This window comes from Pogona vitticeps, chromosome 3, assembly GCF_051106095.1.
Source record: "Pogona vitticeps strain Pit_001003342236 chromosome 3, PviZW2.1, whole genome shotgun sequence".
NCBI classification, from domain to species: Eukaryota; Metazoa; Chordata; class Lepidosauria; order Squamata; family Agamidae; genus Pogona; species Pogona vitticeps.
In genome coordinates, this window is record NC_135785.1 from 227009542 (window position 1) to 227028445 (window position 18904).

The following is an 18904-nucleotide window of genomic DNA, read 5'->3' on the forward strand; positions in this document are numbered from 1 at the left end:
AAACAACAAATTACAAAAACAGGTAAAAGAAAAAAGACAATAAAGAAATAAGAAAATCAAAAATAGTCTTATGAGAAGGCCTGCCGAAACATCCAGGTCTTTAATAGATTCTTAAAAGTGCCCAGCGAGGGAGCTCCGCGAATGTCAGGAGGTAAGTTATTCCACAGGCGAGGAGCCACCGCCGAGAAGGCCCTATTTCTTGTTTTCTCTTTCCGGGCCTCCCTCGGCGTTAGGCTCCTCAGCCTCACCTCCTGGCTCGCCCGTGTGACCCGGGTAGAACTTGGTGGGAGAAGGCGCTCCGCCAGGTATCGAGGCCCTAAACCGTTTAGGGCTTTATACGTAAGCATTAGCACTTTGAAGTCGATGCGGAACCTGATGGGCAGCCAATGCAATGCGGCCAGAGTGGGCGAAATATGTTGGAATTTTTTCACTCCACTAAGTAGTCTGGCCGCCGCATTCTGCACCACCTGTAATTTCCGCAGCAGCCTCAAAGGAAGCCCCACGTAGAGCGCATTACAGTGGTCTAATCTTGAGATTACGAGCGCATGTACTAAGGTGGTGAGCGCCCCCACTTCCAGGTAGGGCCGCAGCTGGGCTATCCGCCTAAGGTGAAAAAAGGCGGTGCGGACCACCGATGCCACCTGTGACTCCATGGAGAGCACCGGGTCCAGATGGATCCCCAAGCTGCGTACCCCATCCCTAGCAGGGAGAGTCACCCCCCCAAAAGAGAGGGAGTTACCCAAATCCCCGACTGTGGGGGGGCCCACCCTCAGCACTTCCGTCTTGTCCGGGTTCAGCCTGAGCCCGTTCTCCTGCATCCATTCCAGTATAGTCCCCAGGCAGCGCTGGAGGCACAGGACGGCTTCTCCTGCGGTTGGCAAAAAGGAGATGTAGAGCTGCGTGTCGTCCGCATACTGGTGACACGAAGCACCACACCCCCTGATGACCCCACCCAGCGGCCTCATATAGATGTTGAATAGCATTGGGGAGATAATCGACCCCTGTGGAACCCCACAATTGAGGCTCCACGGGGCCGAGACCCTCTCCCCAAGCTGGACTCTCTGGGGACGGTCCTCCAAGAAGGAACGGAGCCAGGACAATGCCAGGCCACCTATTCCCAACTCGGAGAGCCTCCCCAGGAGGATACCGTGGTCAATGGTATCAAAGGCCGCTGAGATGTCGAGGAGGACCAACAGGGACACTTTACCCCTGTCGGCCTCCCTCAGTATGTTCCTATAGGATTTTACAATCTGATTTCCAAAATGGCCAGAATCCCATCCATCTATCTATCTCAGCTGTGAATGACTTTCAAAGTGACTGAGCTGCATTTTTCAAGTACTGTACACTATAGCAAGTATAAAAATGGAGACCACAACCAAGAAATCAGAAGCAGACTAAGACTCGGAAGGGCACCAATGAAGGAACCAGAAAAGCTGAGAGGAAAAAATGTATTTTTTGCAAATGTGGTGCTGGAGGAGAATGTTGTGGATGCCCTAGACTGACTGCCAGAAAGACAAAGTAGGTCCTAGTTCAAATCAAGCCAGAACTATCTCTAGAGGCAAACATGTAGAAACTGAGATTGTCCTGCTTTGAGCACATCATGAGAAGGCAAGATCCACTGGGAAGACAGGATTCTCTAGAAAAGACAATAATGTTGGGAAAGGTGGAAGGTAGCAGGAAAAAATGAAGTCCAAATAAAAGATGGATTGACTCCCTAACAGGTAGCCACAGGCTTGATTTTGCAGAAGCTGAGCTGAGCTGTTGAGGACAGGGAATTTTGGAGATTTCTCATCAATAACTTGAACATGTAAAATGTTATAGCTACTTCCAAAAGCTATATTTGAGGACATTTTAATGTGTTTTAGAGGCATTTAGATTGACAAGAATTTTTTAAGTTTTATGGCAATCTGTCTTTCAGTTCTAAATGGTGGGGAAGTATTGAGTCATCTTGCTTTTTATTTTTGTATTTTTAAGTGTAACATCAGAATTGGACACTAGAGGGAATCAGAGAGTATTCCTCTACATTTTTCTGGCAAGCTGACAATAAGACAATAGCATGCAATGGCAATAATCTTAATGGTGATCTGACACATCAAGCGCTTATTTTAAAAATAAAATTCCAAACTCCATTAAAATCAACACCTGGAGTAGAATCTGAAAAACAACAGGAAACCAGTGCAGGTCTTTCAAGGGGAGCTCTCTGCCCTGATTCATGCCCAAATAATAGATGTACCGACTGGGGTCAGGATGCTCTGTTTCCATTTGGGTGACACTCCAATCTGGTCTGTGTCTAGGTGATGTTATTTTTATGTTTCCAGTTCTCTGTGAAGACGCCATTCCTGGAACAGAGAAACTCATATAGCAAGGCCAGGGCATAAACTGATTGCTGCAGGAAAGACAAAAATGCACAGATGGCTTTCTACAGAACTGGATGCTCTGTTTTATTCCTTCCCCTTGTCTCCAGCTGTCAGGAGAAAACCCCATCAGCTTCCTAATGCAGTCATCAAGAAGGGAGTTTAAAAGGGTAACAGGCACAGCTGTCTTTGATTCCTTCTTAAAAGGGCAATCCAGAGAGCCTGTTCTTGCACATTTCTTGACTTTTCTCTCTGCCCCCATCTTCCCTGTTTCTGAAATTAGTGGTTGTGCAGTCATAAAATTTGGTGATTTAATCAATGACTTCACAGTAGGAAAGGCAAGAAAGGTTTCCCTTTAAGTTGAAGAGCAAACCTTCCATCCTTCTGAGCATTTATTTCGTTTTCCCCACTGCTGATCATGATTCATGAGAAGGCCAGAATTAATACAAGAGAACTGTGGGTGTGCCACTCTGCTCCTTTAATGCATCTGCCTTGTAGTGACCTTGGAAAACACACAAATACCCCCAATTTTGTTCATTTTGTCCAAAGATCCAAAGACAGCACACGTGAAGGATCCCTCAATGTTTTTAAGTTAAAGCAGTTAAAAACAATAATCATTATCATACATAGGGAACACTAAGAACAAAACTCCCAGTACCACCCACAAAGTCACACTGAGTGTTTTCCAGTGCATTTGACATTTGAAGCCTTATTGTAGTCTTGCCTCAGGACATAAGCAGGTGATAACCAAGCACTTGCCTGCACTATTGATTGATGAAAATCCTCACCCATTGGCCAAAATCCTCTTGTGCAGCTCTGTTTGCACAACAGGAATTATGTCATCATCATAATGACTGATTGCACCTGACTAAAGACTTGTATTTTTAAAATATATATATTTGAAGGTATGCATGGCTTACATGCAATATGTAGGCCCCCGAATTAAAAAAGGAAGCCTTTAATACATTCCAGTCTGCTGAGGATGTAATTCCTGTTATGCAGGTGGAACCAACCAGCCATGGTGTGCGAGGGTTAAACATGGTGAAACAATAGGAGCACATTCATATCAATCCTACAATATAATGTGGTCCAAAGTGGAAATACCTTCTGCAGGGATTTCTGATAACCAGAAATTAAACCTCATGTACTAAGGTGACAAAAATATATATACATTGTGTGAGTTGTGAAGTGTGAAGTGTTTTCTGACCTAAGTGAGAATCGCAGTTTATTGCTGGGTAGTTTAGTGAGTTAGCTATCTGGCTGTGGAGCCAGACATTGGGAGTTTCATTCCTCACTGTGTGGCCTAGGACAAGTGCCAACCTGTGTAACCTTGAGCAAGTGGCAGTGCTAGGATGCCCTCAGAAGAAGAGAAAGGCAAAGAACTTCTGAATACTGTACTTTATACCTTTAAAAACCCTGGAAACACTTGACATATGCCGGAATCAACTTGACGGTGTGTAATGCCTTAAAATGATTTGTGTTCAAAGGAGTGTTTGCATATGCAGAAGCTGTTATGGTCCTCTCAAGTACTGTAAACAGAAATCAAAGGAAAAATCACACCAAACGTATAGGAAAGCATGTATGTTTTGTACTGTAGGGTGTTTCTTAACCCTTCAAAAATTCCAGTTCCCCCATGAATAAATATTCATTTCCCCTGACAACTTCATAGTAATCGAATTATCTTGTACTTCATAACATCATGGTTACCCAAAAAAATGGCGCAGAACATTATTCGTCTCAATTAATTACATTGTCTAGGACAGAAACAGTAACCCAATAGCAACAATCAACAGATATGTTTTGACAATTGTTGTCCCAGCTGTTTTTTTGTTCTTGGGGGGGGGACACGAGTGGCTGAAATCTTCAGACATTGTTTCCAGTGGTGCAGGGAACAATGTTGTACAATGGCTACATTGTAAGCTGAGTTCTATATATATTCTGCAAGAAAATGTGAGGCCAGGGGACTTCAGTGCCTACTCTATGGCGCAGGAGGATTCAATGTGCTGTGAAGATAGGAAGCAGGGGTGGACTCCACTGAGAGTCATTACTTGGGTTCGTTTCAGCTCCATTTGTTCGAGACTCATCTGCAGGCTTCACCAGAAGTAACAGATGTAGAGAAACAATTCTTGATTTGCCAGAAGGCTATAAATAAAGTGGCAACTGTTTTGAGGAACCTGAGGGAGCCAAACATAACAAGGAAGATTACTGTAGCAACCTCCCCACCCCCACCTCTGTTCCTCCTGTCCACAGAATCAGATTTTCTCGCACTGCTGTCAGTTAATTGCTTCACTTTGAAGAGTTGATAAACGTCTGATTAAGCTTGATAAATAGAGATTGCTCTGATGTGTCCTAAGTGTTCATGTCATATAAAATATGCGTGCATGTGGTAGCAATATTGGAGTGGGAAGGGTTTTTGAAAAGGTTGCTGGTTTCATATTTGCAGAATCAAGAAACAAGCGATTTGACAACTGCGGAGGCACATATTGCTTGTGGTTACAGTTATCATTTCTGCTGACATTAGCAAGGCTAATTCAGCTGAAAAAGGGAAAGCCCCCCTCCCCAAGCACAAACATAATAGGCATGTAAACTCCTGTACTTTTATCTGTTTACGGTTCAAGGCTGCAACTGAAACCCAGACAGAATTTAATGCAAAATGTCTGAATCCCAGAGGTATCATACTCTGTGCTCCAAATATATTTGCAGAAATACCTCAGAACTTTTGCATGATTTCCTCATTTCAAATTTAAAATGAACCTAACACAGTACTGTTAAAGGTCAAAGGTGCTATGCTCAAGAAATGACCAATAAGAAAATGATCATAGCAAGGTCAGAAATGCTTTTAAATTAAGAATGGTATTTGCATCCTACCAGGTGTATCTTTAAAGCATGACATTTAGAATCCAAAATACATTTAGAATGCATTTGTGATACCTAGCTTTGTTTTTTTTTAAACTTATTCTCCATAAATTCTTCCTATCTCTTCTCTTTTCATATACATTCTGCATTCTGCTGTAGTTGATAAATTAGTAAATACCAATTGTGTCTACTAACCAGTTCTCTGTCCAGCTATTAAACATTCTTTTTAAATATTGTGCAATAAAAGGAAGCCATTAGTTACACTTTGTAATCAGAAAAAAATGTTATTTGGGCTACAGTTATGACGAGTGATTTACAGCCACAAAATTTTCAACTAACAACAAGAAAGATGAAGCAATTGCTTATTTGATAAGGATTTTTAAAAATTAAAAGTTCAAAGATGCATTTCATTTACTCTATCCCAGTTCTACGATAATCTGCTGACTGCCATGACATAAATTCATTATGATAGGTTGGGCAGAATCCATATAATGCTATTTCACAATTTCTGCTCTATGTTGTACAGAAATCTCCTGATAGGATATTCTTCTGGTTAAGCTATGATATTGTTTATTTCTTTGGTGGACCTAATTTTTCCTCTAGGGAAAAATCAGAAGCCAGTATTCATCACAACTGGCATTTATCATCAAAACGGTTAATTCCAGAATTGAATCAAACACTGAAATCATATCAAAACTCATCTGAGTATCATGGTCTAAGTCTTTTTATTGCTGCAATAATCGTAGGCAACATCAGCTTGTCCAATTCCACAAGCTTTATTTATCTAAGTTTCGTATGCACAAAATACTTGAAAAGTTGTAAAACTTCAAAACTCTTACAGCAATGAAAAACTGTAGCCACAAATAACTTTTAAAAAATATGAAAAGAAACTTAAGTTGCAGGCAAATTCTTAAGTCAGATTTCAATCCAAAGTACAGGATCATTAAAATAATAGCAAAAAGAATGCTTTAGTTGCATATAACCTAAAAAGGCACAATCAAAAAGCTAAGAATATATCTCTTAAAATATCACAGTTGCTAAAAATAATAATATAAAAATTAAAAACCATTTATAAACCTTTAAGCATATAACTAAAACACATGAAAAATTATTCTCAATGCTCACCCCACCAAGACAGTTTGAATCCGTGGATGAAAATTCACGATGATTGTTGTTGCTGTCTGGTGTCTGTGGCATAGCATGGGACTGCTTTGTGATAATGAATTGAATTCTGAATGTCTGAACTGCCCATGTGTGTGTCTTATCTCCCAGTGATTATAATTCATTCACTTGTTTACCTTTATTTTCTAACTATAAACCAAACTTTCTGCAGAGCTTGGAGGTCCAAGAATTTTTTTTTCATTGAAAAACTATTATTATTTTCTGTAATGTCAAGGGTTTTGTAACCTGATATCTGGTAACTTGCCACTATGCTGATAATGTTATTGTTAGGAATAAAATTTTAAAGAGCTTGAAGGAATAAAGGCAGGTATCATAAAAGATCTAGACCCTCAAAAATCTGGAAAAAAAAGATTATTATAATTTTAACAAGTGCAAGTTATAAAACTTGCATCCTTTGTTTCTATTTGGTTATGATTAGCAAAACTAGTTCAACTGACAGGATTGGTATGATACAGTGACCTTGTTCAGCTAGAGCTAGCTAATTGTTTTGAAATGATTATAGTAAACTATTGTTCAAGTCTCAACATTTTCATTTTAGCACTCTATACATACAAAATTTTAAACGTCAACATCTCTGGTCCACTGATCTTTTCATACAGGGTTGTCTATGAGGAACCTAACATCAAGACACAATATATTACAATATTATCTGAGTCACTGATATGACATTGAGTTTGTCAACAATCTGCTACACCATAGCAGGATGTTTCATTACATGATTACCAGACTTTTTACCTTTGGAGTCTATTTTCTGTTTCCAAATGTAACTCTCCAAAAGTTTGTTAGATTATAATTCTCAGCAGTTTTAACCACTAGCTATACTGACTAAGAATTGCAGGCCATCTGGAGGCCTGCAATTCACCGAATATTTTAAACCACTATTTTAGTAATGAAATAAGGAGGGCACTCTATAGCCTTTCTACATTTATTATAAAGAAAACCACCAAAGAATATTTTCAGATAAACCAACAAGTTCCAGATACAATAGGGTCCTAAAATATCAGAGAGGGCTTTTCAAGGCAAAATACTAAATCTTTGGTTAAGTTGGTTTTTGTGCATTCAGGAAGATGTTCCATTGAGTCCAACTGAACTGACTCCCATGTAAGTACATACTAGATTGCAGGTCGTGGCAGTAGGATTTTCTATAAAACCTTTTTTAAAAATAGCCATAAATGTTTACCATCCAAACTTTAGTAATGTAAGGTAAAGGTAAAGGTTCCCCATGACATTTAGTCAGTAGTGTCCAACTCTAGGGGGCAGTGCTCATCCCCGATTCCAAGCCATAGAGCCAGCGTTTGTCCATAGACAGTTTCCATGGTCACGTGGCCAGCATGACTAGACATGGAACACCAATACCTTCCCACCATGGTGGTACCTATTTATCTACTCACGTTTACATGCTTCTGAACTATTAGGGTGGCAGGAGCTGGGACAAGCGACGGGAGCTCAGTCTGTCATGTGGATTCGAACTGCTGTTCTTTTAAGGAAATAGAGAACCAGGGATTAAAAAACGAATCACCAGCAATCATTGTCAGCACTAATGCCTTCTAGTTAGATGTGAACATTTAAATAATTAGTTATCCAAATCAGATAAATGTGACCAATTAACAACATACAATTTTTCCTGTTATAAGACTTCCTCTATGCAGCCAGTTCTTGAAGTCAGCCTATCATCCAGTTAGGTTAGATATCTAACCTAAGAATAATGAAAAGATCACACAAATATACAGTAAGAGTGGCAAGTACCATCAATTTTTGGACTCCTGTCTACAATTTTTCTGTACTGTGGATTATGCTAAGCCTGAAGAAGAGGAATTTTCTCCACAAAAGCTTGCAATTTTTTTGGTCCAATAGAAAGTATCACCCACTCTAATATTTGTCTAACCTTAAAAATATGTTTATTTGCTTTGCTCATTAGTACTATGTTTGCTGAACGAGAAATAAGCCAAACCAAACATTTATGTATTTACAAATGTATATTCAATATCTACTTTAAGTCTAAGTGATGAAAATATTGTTCTGGGTTATGAAAACATGGATAAATTTAGGCTACAGGGACCAGCCTGTCATCCCTACTGTGGTTGTTCATATTACTTTCTCCAAGCTCCTGTCTTCAGAATTAAGAAGTTGCATGAAAGGACAGCTTCTTATTTATCTAACCCAGATCATGCTTCCTGCCTATGTGTAGGACAAAATCCTGAAAGCAAGTCTGTCAGTTCTGCACTGAGAATGTGATCTAGAAATACTTAAGATCTTGATTTAGGAACAAGTTTCTAAAAGTTATGTTTTCATGAACTTGAGCTCTTCCCCATACTTCTTAAAGACAAAAACTGGGAATACTTTCAGCCTTGTCTTCTTACTTAATTTGGCAGATTTAGTCTGCTCTTCCTTTATCTCACTACAGCTGCCACTGACCAATCTACCTTACTGGAAAGTGTCAGATACAAATTTTTGTACCATAGGGGATACAGAGGAAAGAGGGTGTTCTGGTAAATGGGCAGCAAACTTCATTTTCTTTCAATTCCCCAGACACCACAGGTGAGACAACCTAAATAAGGAAACAGATTTTAATACAGGAAACAGAATAGACATGCCTTGCTTTCTCATCAGTGAAGTTCCTCTTACAGAGTTAAACTTCACCCCTAGTTTGCTGTTGAAGGAGCATAATCAGATACTATCCTTTCAGTAATGGCTGTCTTGTACCAAGTAACCAAGAAATGGTCTATTAATTATGTGCCAGTTAGATCATATTCCAAATATGTTCAGTGCATATAGCCTTCAGCAAGTTGAGGTAGGATAATATTTGGTGATTTTTAAATATTTTTCCATTTATTATGTTCTGTTCCTTGAAGCAAACCACACCGAGGAAAGATTTTTCTTAATAAGCAACAGCAGCAATCCATTATATGGGCAGGTATTTTTTGTTTGAGGTATTCGGGGTATTCCATTAACATATTATTAATCACTGTTTTGTGAATAAGGATTGCAGTTCTGTGCAGGAACACATGCTTTGCACATAGGAGTCCTCTCCCTTTCAACACCTTCAGTTAGGCTATGGGATAAGGTAATAGTCAGTGGGAAGGCCCTCTGCTTCAAGCCCTTGAGAAATGCTGTCAGTCGGAGTATCATTGTACAAAAAAGACCAATGGTCCGACTCACCATGAAGTAACTTTATATATCTTAAGTGTGGGGTCACTTGGGAGACCAGTAGATCTTCAGAGTATAGTACTGAGAACAAGGCAGCAGCTTAAAGAAGGTCAACAGCTAACAGCGTTCTTCATTTTCATCAGTAATTTGACTTTATTTTCCTTTTTTTAAAAACAAAAGACAAGGTACAAAAATATTTGAATATTTGAAACTTATATGAACCCTGACTTTGACCATCTAGACCCATGACAAAAAAAAAAAAATTGCTGAGAGATCAATGCTGCTTATAAGGCACCATTTTGGATTTGCAAGTGAACTAATTGCCATTGAGTACTAAGAACAAATATTTTGCTTTGCTCCATCTTAGTGTCCAAGGCAATTGCTTTCCTTCACATGTACGGCATATTTCCAGCTCAGTCTTGTCTCCACAAATGCCCTTCATTCAATTATCCTGAAAAGCTATGTCACTGCTATTCAGGGCCTTTAGGGAGATATCCAAAAGACAGTTATTTCCATCATAACAGCTGCAAGAGAGGTTGGCTGCCTGGCTGGTACTGTCTCATTTGGCTGGCTTATTAAGGACTTAACCTTAAAAGGGTTTTCTTGAGGATCTGACTCAGTTTTATATTTAGGCAAGAAAAAAATCTGTATGATCTTAAGTTCAAGATAATTATTTTAACCATCACCACTATAGTTGAAGTAGGATTATGAAACAAATACAGTGGTGCCTCGCATTACGACGTTAATTCCTTCCAGCGAAATTGCTGTAGAACGAAAACATCATAATGCAAAAAGAAAAAACCCATTAAAACCCGTTTAATGCATTCCAAAGGGTTTGAAACTCACCATCCAGCGAAGATCCTCCATAGGGCGGCCATTTTCGGTGCCTGTAATGCGAGGAATCCGTCCCAGAAAAGAGTGGAGGGCCATTTTGTTTACCTGTCAACCATTTTGAAACCGCGACCAGCTGTTGGAAAATCATCGTTTTGCGAAGAATCGGTTCCCGAAGCAGGGAACTGATCATCGCAAAGTGAAATTCCCCCAGAGGAAACATCGTTTTGCGATTGTAAAAGCGATCGCAAAAACTTTGTTGTAATACGATTTCATCGTTAAACAGGGCAATCGTAAAGCGAGGCACCACTGTAAACTTCAGCAAGTCTTAGAACAAGTTCCCCATTGAGGTTGCGATTCTGTTCATATGATAGAAATTTAAGAAGCCGCACTGAGTTACTAAAGTCAAAACTGAAGTATGGTAAGGTGTGGAATTCTCAAATTACTTCTAAATGTCAAATTGGCATACAGATCTTCCCATTCTAAATTTCAGACTGTTCAATGTGACAGTGGAAATCCTGAATTTAGGTAGATGGCCCATGTTATCTATATGGAAGTTCAGTGAAAGCCTGTATATGAAAAAAGAAGCAACCTGGATTTTAAGAGAGTCACAGCTGATCTTATGACACACATAAGACTATATTTATTCCAATATGACTATATTTATTCCAAGATGCACATGCAAAGAATTAAACAGCTACACAAACAATGAAGGGGTGATTCTTATACTAAAGCATATGACACTTCATGATTCACTTTGGAAAGACTAGGGTCAGTTATTCACATGGATTTCTCCCACAGAAGCAACTATTGTGTTCCTACAGGATGTGAATACACAGAAGAAACTGTAAAGCCAAATTTATTATGAGAAAGGTCAATACCTGCAAAATATATATTAAGATACAGTATATGCAAAGAAATATCTCAGCATAATTATTCCTTTTCTTCAACAACTTTGACATAGTCAATGTCTATGGAAAATTTGGTCTCTTCATCAGTAAGAAAATATTGGTCTTTGCTTGAAAATGTTATTAGATGCTGTAAGAAATACATAAAGAGTCATTCAGAAAAATGCCAGATGTGCACTCAAGGTGGTTCCACTGTAGTGCCCAACCCTGTGAGGGTTGGGGTTATGTGTGGAATGGGGGTGGGCTATAGCACAGTGTGGTATAGTGCACAGAGTGGCTGATTAGAGTTAGGAGACCTAGATTTAAATCTGCAATTGGCCATGGAATTTAACTTAGTGGCTGATACTGGTAAAACCACTCTTTAAATATCTCACTTATCTTGGAAGCCCTACGAGGATCACTATAAACTGCATCACACAACACGTAATAGCATAATAGGATGAGGAGAAAGGGATGGAGATATTAAGGAGAGATGCCAATGATACAAGTTGGCCCCAAATAATCTGCAACAATTCCTTTCCTTTACCCAATCAACAGGGATTCTCCAGTCCCTAGCAGAGATCTGAGGATGGGCTGAGCAGGAAGGGATGGCAACATCAGTTTCTATCTACTCCCTCCAATTGGTATTGCTCTGGATCTAACTCTCTGTGTTACCACTCTTTGGTGGGGATAAGTAACAAGATAAAGATTGATATTTGTATATAGGCATAATCCAGTGTCTTTTCTTTGATGCACATGTTAATGTTGTGAGGGGGTTTGAACATGTCAGCAAAGCCAAGAGGAATGCCAACAAGAAGTTGAACTCCTGCATGAGAGAGCGAGTTTCAATGGGGAATCCTCTATACACTCTATACGGAGACATCCTCCTTTGGAACTGGCCCTCACATGCACCTTTGCAAGCCACAGGGAATCCTTACATTATCTGTATTTGAGTGCTTTTCTTCCTGTTCTATGAATAGGAAGCATGGAAAAAGCAGAGAGATGAGAAGGTTTCTCTACTTCCTGCCAATTTCATTCCCATAATTTGGCCAGGAGAAAGGTTTCCCTGATTTATGAGAATATAATTTCTTAAAATACCAAAGTCCCATCCCTAATATTGACAACTAATTGTTAATATAAAAATTAGAGTAGAGCAAAAAGAACACTAACAAAATCCTAGTTCCAGAATATGATTTAAGTAATGTTTCTGATGAACTTAAAGTCCATATAAAGGCCAGATTGACATTACTAAATTCATGAACCAAAAGAATTGTGGATTGAAATGAGCAATACTACCAGAAAAGAATGTAAAAAGCTATTCCTATAGTCAAAAGAAAGGAAAGGTCTACATGGATGACTGAAGAAACACTTAAAATTATTAAAGACATTTGGGAAGCAAAATCGTGAATGGAATTTTTTGGTGTCTGTCATAAAAAAACAAAGAGATTATTACAATAATTTTGCAAAGCGATAAAAGAGAATATCAAAATACAAGAGATCCCTTCCTGAAGATGCAAGAAATCAAAGGAAAATTTAAACCTGGATTAGGAATACTGAAAGATCAAGAGAAGAATATGCTGAATATACTGAAAAACTATACAAGGATGACAGATTCCTTTGAAGATGAATCCTGTGTTGAAGAAACTACAATTTTAGAAAGTGAAGTGAAGCTGGTCTCAAAGAACTTAGAAAAAAATAAGTCACTGGGTTAAATGGAATACCAATAGACTTATTTCAAGCTCAAAGAGATGAATCTGTGAAACTCCTAATAAGAATATGCTAACAAATATGAAAAACAAAACAGTTCATAGACTAGAAATGTTCAATAGTCACTCTAGCCCTAAAGAAAGGAGATGCTATTGAATCAGTGCATTAATGAATAACCTTAAGCTTGTAGAAAAAGGAGTGAAGAATAGGAGTAATGAAAATCAGTCTTTTGGCAGAAAGCCTGAAATACATCACACTTTTTCTAGATATTTGCTTAATGTGAATATCTTAAATCTACTACCTTAGCACAGAAAGCAAACATGCCATTACCTACATAAAGATTCCCACATCACACTGAAGTCAATGACGAACCATCCACCAAATCTGGAATGAAAATGATATTCACGAATGCCATTTATTACTATTCATAAAGTTATTTTATTTATAAAGGTTTTGAATTTGGATGATGAAGGTGCTTATAATAAGTTTTCTTCCCATCAGTCAGCACAAATCCTCTAAGACAGATGAATAGAAAGAGAAGTATCCAGGAGTTAGAAGTTCTTGATTTAGCTAAAGTCATCTATCCAGTGGAAGACAGGAGAGCCTGGTGTCCTCTGGTCCATGGGGTCACAAAGAGTTGGACACGACTTAACTACTAAACAACAACAATTTTATGCCAGAGTTATGGTTGAGTGGCAATAGGCAGAATCCAAATGTTCTACATCAGTAACCTGAATCATATTATTATTATTATATTAATATTACTAATTTTTATCCTTTGTCATGGTATAACCTTTTTCTGTCATGGTGAAAGTAATAACAAGAAAAATAAATCTTTAAAGCTAAAGACTGCAAAGTTGCATGTCACTTTGGGGATCCTGATGTGGGGAAAATAAATGTTTTAATAAAGACATGGGTGAAATCCTATTGAAACGGTTCTGCTTGTACAACAAGAATGACATCACTGTACACTCATTGCCATTGATTAAAGACTTTCTTTTTTCAGTTTTTGGGGCTACACGACTTTATCTCATTTCATGTGAGACATGCATACGTACTACAAAACTGAAAAATGAAGTCTTTAATTAGTGGCAACCTGTCACTCACAATAACACCACTCCTGCAGTTGGAGCTGTGCAACAGGATTTCGATCACTAAATAATAAAATGTATAAAACAAAAAATAATTTACCAGTATGGTCACATTAACAAAATACAACAGAGTACATAAGATTCAAATGGCTTTGGGTCCATGGCTTTCTTGATTTCTAACTTCCTATAACATTTTCCACATTTGACCTGGCTTCCCAGGGACTCCTGAAAGTTACCTGACACATTGCAAAAAAATTATGGCATATTGTATGGTGCATTCTCTATCCTCAGTAAACAATTGTGTCCTAGAACACAGGAAAAACAGCATCTATACACTGCAAGAAGTTATGACCCATGGTGGGAAACTTGCTTTTCAAGGAAGTTCATCTGCTATTACTTATCTTCTCCCAAGAAACATTTAATGCTTCCAAGGAAACTAAGGGTTCCCTTGAAAGCAACAGAAAACCATCTATCTAAACAAGTATACAGTACAACAGGACAAAGAGCCCGTGGCTTATAAAAAAGTTTCAGTCAATGAAACTTGTCTTGCCAGTTGATCAAAAGGCAAACTTTATGGCAAACTTCATTTAATTTAATTATACCACGGAAGTTAGGAAGCAGGACTATACACAGCCAAATGCAGACACCCATACAGTTCTGGCAAAGACTAATAGGGCTTTTAAAAGGTTATGGTACATTATTTTTCCATTCAACATTCTAGAGACAGATCCATTTATCTGTTTTATATCCTTTAGAGTGGCACAGGTTTCAAAAATGTCCTTTCCACTCTAGGTTACTGTCCTTTTAAGCAAGTCTAACTTCTATGGAACAGAAACACAATAAAACAATGAACAAGTCGGCAAAGCCTGAACACAACTTGTGTGTGTGTTCGTGTGTGTGTGTGTATGTAATATTCACACATCTAACTAGACTGCATTTTTATTCCTAAAGGGACTAAAAGGCAATGATAATTATAGTCCAGGTGAAAAACTAGAGAGTTTGAGATTGTTTTTCCTGGTAATGACATATTTGAATACTTATTTGAAGTCAACAATTGACTTTTAAAAGATCAATTTCAGGATTGAAGCTTCAGTTTACTAAACTGAAGAAAATGTTTTTCAGTGAATAAAATAAATAAGTATGCACTGTTTGAAACATTAAGTAGTGAATACCTTATAAAGTGATTGATGTTTCTTTAATGTTGCAAGACAGATTAGACAAAATAAGTTGAGTATAGAACATTAGAATGCCATGCTACACCTTGGCTAGAGTCCTCTGCACCTGTTTCTGCAGATGGAATGGGTTATTTAAAAAATGACAAGACAATGAATATAAAATTGCTCCCTGAGGGGAAAGGTTGTATTGAAATTAAGCAATGCATTTTATAGTGCAATACATCAAAAGGGAGGTTCCCTAAGCAAGGCTTTACTTAGCAACCTGGATATAGCATAGTTAATCTAACTCCTCTTCACAGTATTCACTTCTACGGCTAAGAGAGCTTTGGGCTGCCGGAATGGCTTTAGTTTAAGGCACCTTCTAGACTTTTATGCACAAGTCCTAAGTCCTTCCATTGTGTAAGAGGATTTCTTTTTTTGGACAGAATGTATCTACAAGGATAAATAATAATTTGTGCTATCAACAATTACAACCTATGGAGACTCTTTCTAATGTTTTCTAGGTAGAGAATAATCAGAATTGGTCTATTTTTATTTATTTATTTATTTATTTATTTATTTATTTATTTATTTATTTATTTATTTATTTATTTATTTATTTATTTATTTATTTATTTATTTATTTATTTAATTTATATGCCGCCCACTCTACCCAAAGGTCTCTGGGCGGTCTACCATTTGCTTCTTCTGGGAGCCCCACGGAACTGTGTAGTTTGCCCATGGCTACACAGGCTGGCTCTTCTCCCAGGAACCACAGTTAGGAATCAAACATCCAACCTACCCAAACCACTGAGTAGAGATGGGAACGAATAAAAAAAAAAGGTGATTCACCTTCCATTATTCGTCAAGGTTCAGGGATCAACGAATACAAATCTACAAATATTATTTGACGAATCGATTAATCGATCTGTTGATTCCTCTGCAATTTAAATGGCTATAACACTGGCCCCCGATGACCTAGAGACACCAAATTTGCAGGGAAGCTTCCACATACACATGTTGTCCTCCAAAATGGCCTTCTGCTCTACTAGGTGGGACACCATGGTGTAGGTGGAGTTCCACCTAGTGGGCAGGTCTGTCAGGAGAACGTGGGTTTCCTCACCCAACTCCTCCTGCCTCTCATGAAGCCAGCGGGCTGCTTTCAGGCTGCGGGAGAAGTGGCCTGCCAGTTCGTGGCATTGCTCCAGGAGTGCCCGCGTCTCCCAGGTACCTGCGTCCCACTCAGGTGTGATGTGGCTGCCCAGGCTGAGGCCATCGCGCACCACAAGGTGTAATTTGTGCACCATGCATATGGTACCCTCAAAGCCTGCTGCGTTCAGTGCTGCCAACATGTTCCGCCCAGCATCTTTGACCATGTGGCCACGGGTTACCACCCCTCCAGTGCAGCACAGACAGGAACTCATTGGCGATGTTCCCCCCTGTCGCCTGAGCTATGTGCCATGCCTGCATTAGCAGAATGGTCTGCTGTAGCCTGGGGGTGGGGCAAGGGCCTCCCCCTGCGGTCCTGTTGCTGATGCCCTGACTCTAATGAAGTCTTCTGGCTTCCACCAGTGGGCTGTGAGCAAGAGATAGCCGTGCTGGCCTCCACTCCACAGGTCCGCTGTGAAGTGCACTTGCACCCCTGTAGCCCTGAAAAATGGTCACGGACCACCTCCCTCACAGAATCATAGAGCGAGGGCAGCACTCTAGAATTGAGAGTTCTCTGTGAGGGGAGGTCGTACCAGGGGACAAAAAAATGCAGCAACCAGCAGAAGGCTTGGTTTTCCACATGCTCCTGGCCCCAGAAACCCCTATGGCCGCCCTTTTGAAAGAAGCTGCCTCCTCCTGCCTCCTTTCTGTCTCCCCTGGAGCTGCTCTTTTCCCTCTCCCAGATGGTGCAGACAGAGTGCATTCCCTGGACAGGAGCCTTGGATGGTGCCTCTTCAGATATTGGTGGAGGGTGATGGAGGACAGATGCCTGGGGTGGTCCAGGGGTCTGATCCCCTCTGGACCACCCCAAGGCATGTATTGCAGCGTGCCAGCCGTGGGTCATCTCTGAGCACTATGAAATGACCCCAAACGAGGACCCATTGCCTGGTGGCCTGGGAAGAACTCTGTGTCCCAGGGGTGCGGCTGGTCTGGGAGGAGGGAACAGATGACTCTGGGGACAGGGGTGGGGGTAGTGACTGTGAAGCCTACCTTGCCATTACTGGTTCCAGACTGGGGAATCTTCGGAATCCAGTAACTCCTCAGATTCCTCTAGGAAGAGGACTGACACACACACGTTTTAGAAGAAAATGATGGATCCAGCCACCCACCAAATTCCCTGAGAGACACAAGCCTCTCTAAAATGAACTTTTGAAAACTGTATAATCCTCCCACCTAGACACGCAAATGCACACACAACCAATTTGGGGAAAGGAAAAAATGATTCTCCTAAAATAAACTTTTAAAAATTGAATATAAAGGAAAGGAGATTCCACAGTCACACGATGACAGTTCCCCCACCCACTGGATGATAGACACACACACACACACACACACACACACACACACACACACACACACACACACACACAACACACAAACACACAAACACACACACACACACGCCTCCAGGAAAAAAAAGGTTTGATTGATTTGAATTTGAAATAAAATGAAGCCCTTCCAAAGAAGTAGCCTAAGCTACCTGAAATCCCTCCCCAAATTCCCAGTAAAGTTGATGATGATTGATGAATGATGATGAAAAAGAAAAATATAAGTCTTTGTTTTGCTGCCACAAAAGCAAAACCAGAAGAGCACCAGCAAGCCAGCTCTCACTCTGGGGAGCACCAGCAGAAGTGAGGAACGGCCAGATGGAAAAAGCTTATATGAAGCTTCTGTAAAAGTTGATAGACCTTTCAGCAACACTATTGGCTGCTGGACATGCCAATCCAGGATCTCTGTCCTGATTGAGCAGAGCTTCAAACTGGTGCCAGCAAGCTCAAAGAGCCCCCCCCCAAAGGGGTAACAAATATAGACGAATATGAACGGATCAACGAATAAAACCAAGGAAATATTTGTCAAGCCATATTCATCCTGATTTAAAATTTTACAAATAGTGATCAACAAATATATGTCGAATTGGCTATATTCAACAAAAAATGATCCATTTTTATATTCATCCCCATCTCTACCACTGAGCTATCCAGCCAGCAGGGTGAAATTCTTTCTGCCCCATGCTAGCCTTCAGTGTTAGCCCTCTATCTGCAGCAGTGCCATCCTGACATTTTTCTGCCAGAACCCAATTATAACCTTTAATTATCCCATCCTGACTACAACCTTTGAAGCTCAGAGGTTGTTTTAGTCTCCTTATGTGAAACCCTTACTTTGAGTACTAACTGTGCAGCTTTGTTAAAAGTGCTGAAAGAACAGCATTACATTTCCTTGAGTTCAGCTGGAAGCAGAGTGAAGCTGGCCAGGAACCAGGCATGAAGGGGCTGCAAGAAAGGGGTTCTCTGGCACAGAACAGAGATCTTACTGAGAAGGAAGGGGGAAAGGACTGATTGTAGCCAGTACAGATGGGGACAGATGACAGAGATGTACTGACAGATGGGACAGGGATAGATGGTGGTGGCTGGCAGCAGGAGGAGAGGCAACAGTACAGCACCAGCTGTTTAGACTTCCTTCTGCCAAGTGGTGGGTGAGGCAGCTGC

General features: G+C 39.9%; 1 long non-coding RNA gene across 1 annotated transcript; it reads right to left on the reverse strand.

Moving 5' to 3' along the window:
• Positions 1–1952: 1952 nt before the first annotated feature.
• LOC144588011 (uncharacterized) lies at positions 1953–16689 on the reverse strand. The gene is made up of 2 exons (XR_013543310.1): positions 7784–16689; positions 1953–4528 (listed from the first exon to the last, which is right to left on the reverse strand). It is a non-coding gene; the product is annotated as an uncharacterized LOC144588011 (long non-coding RNA).
• Between the last annotated feature and the right edge of the window lie 2215 nt (positions 16690–18904).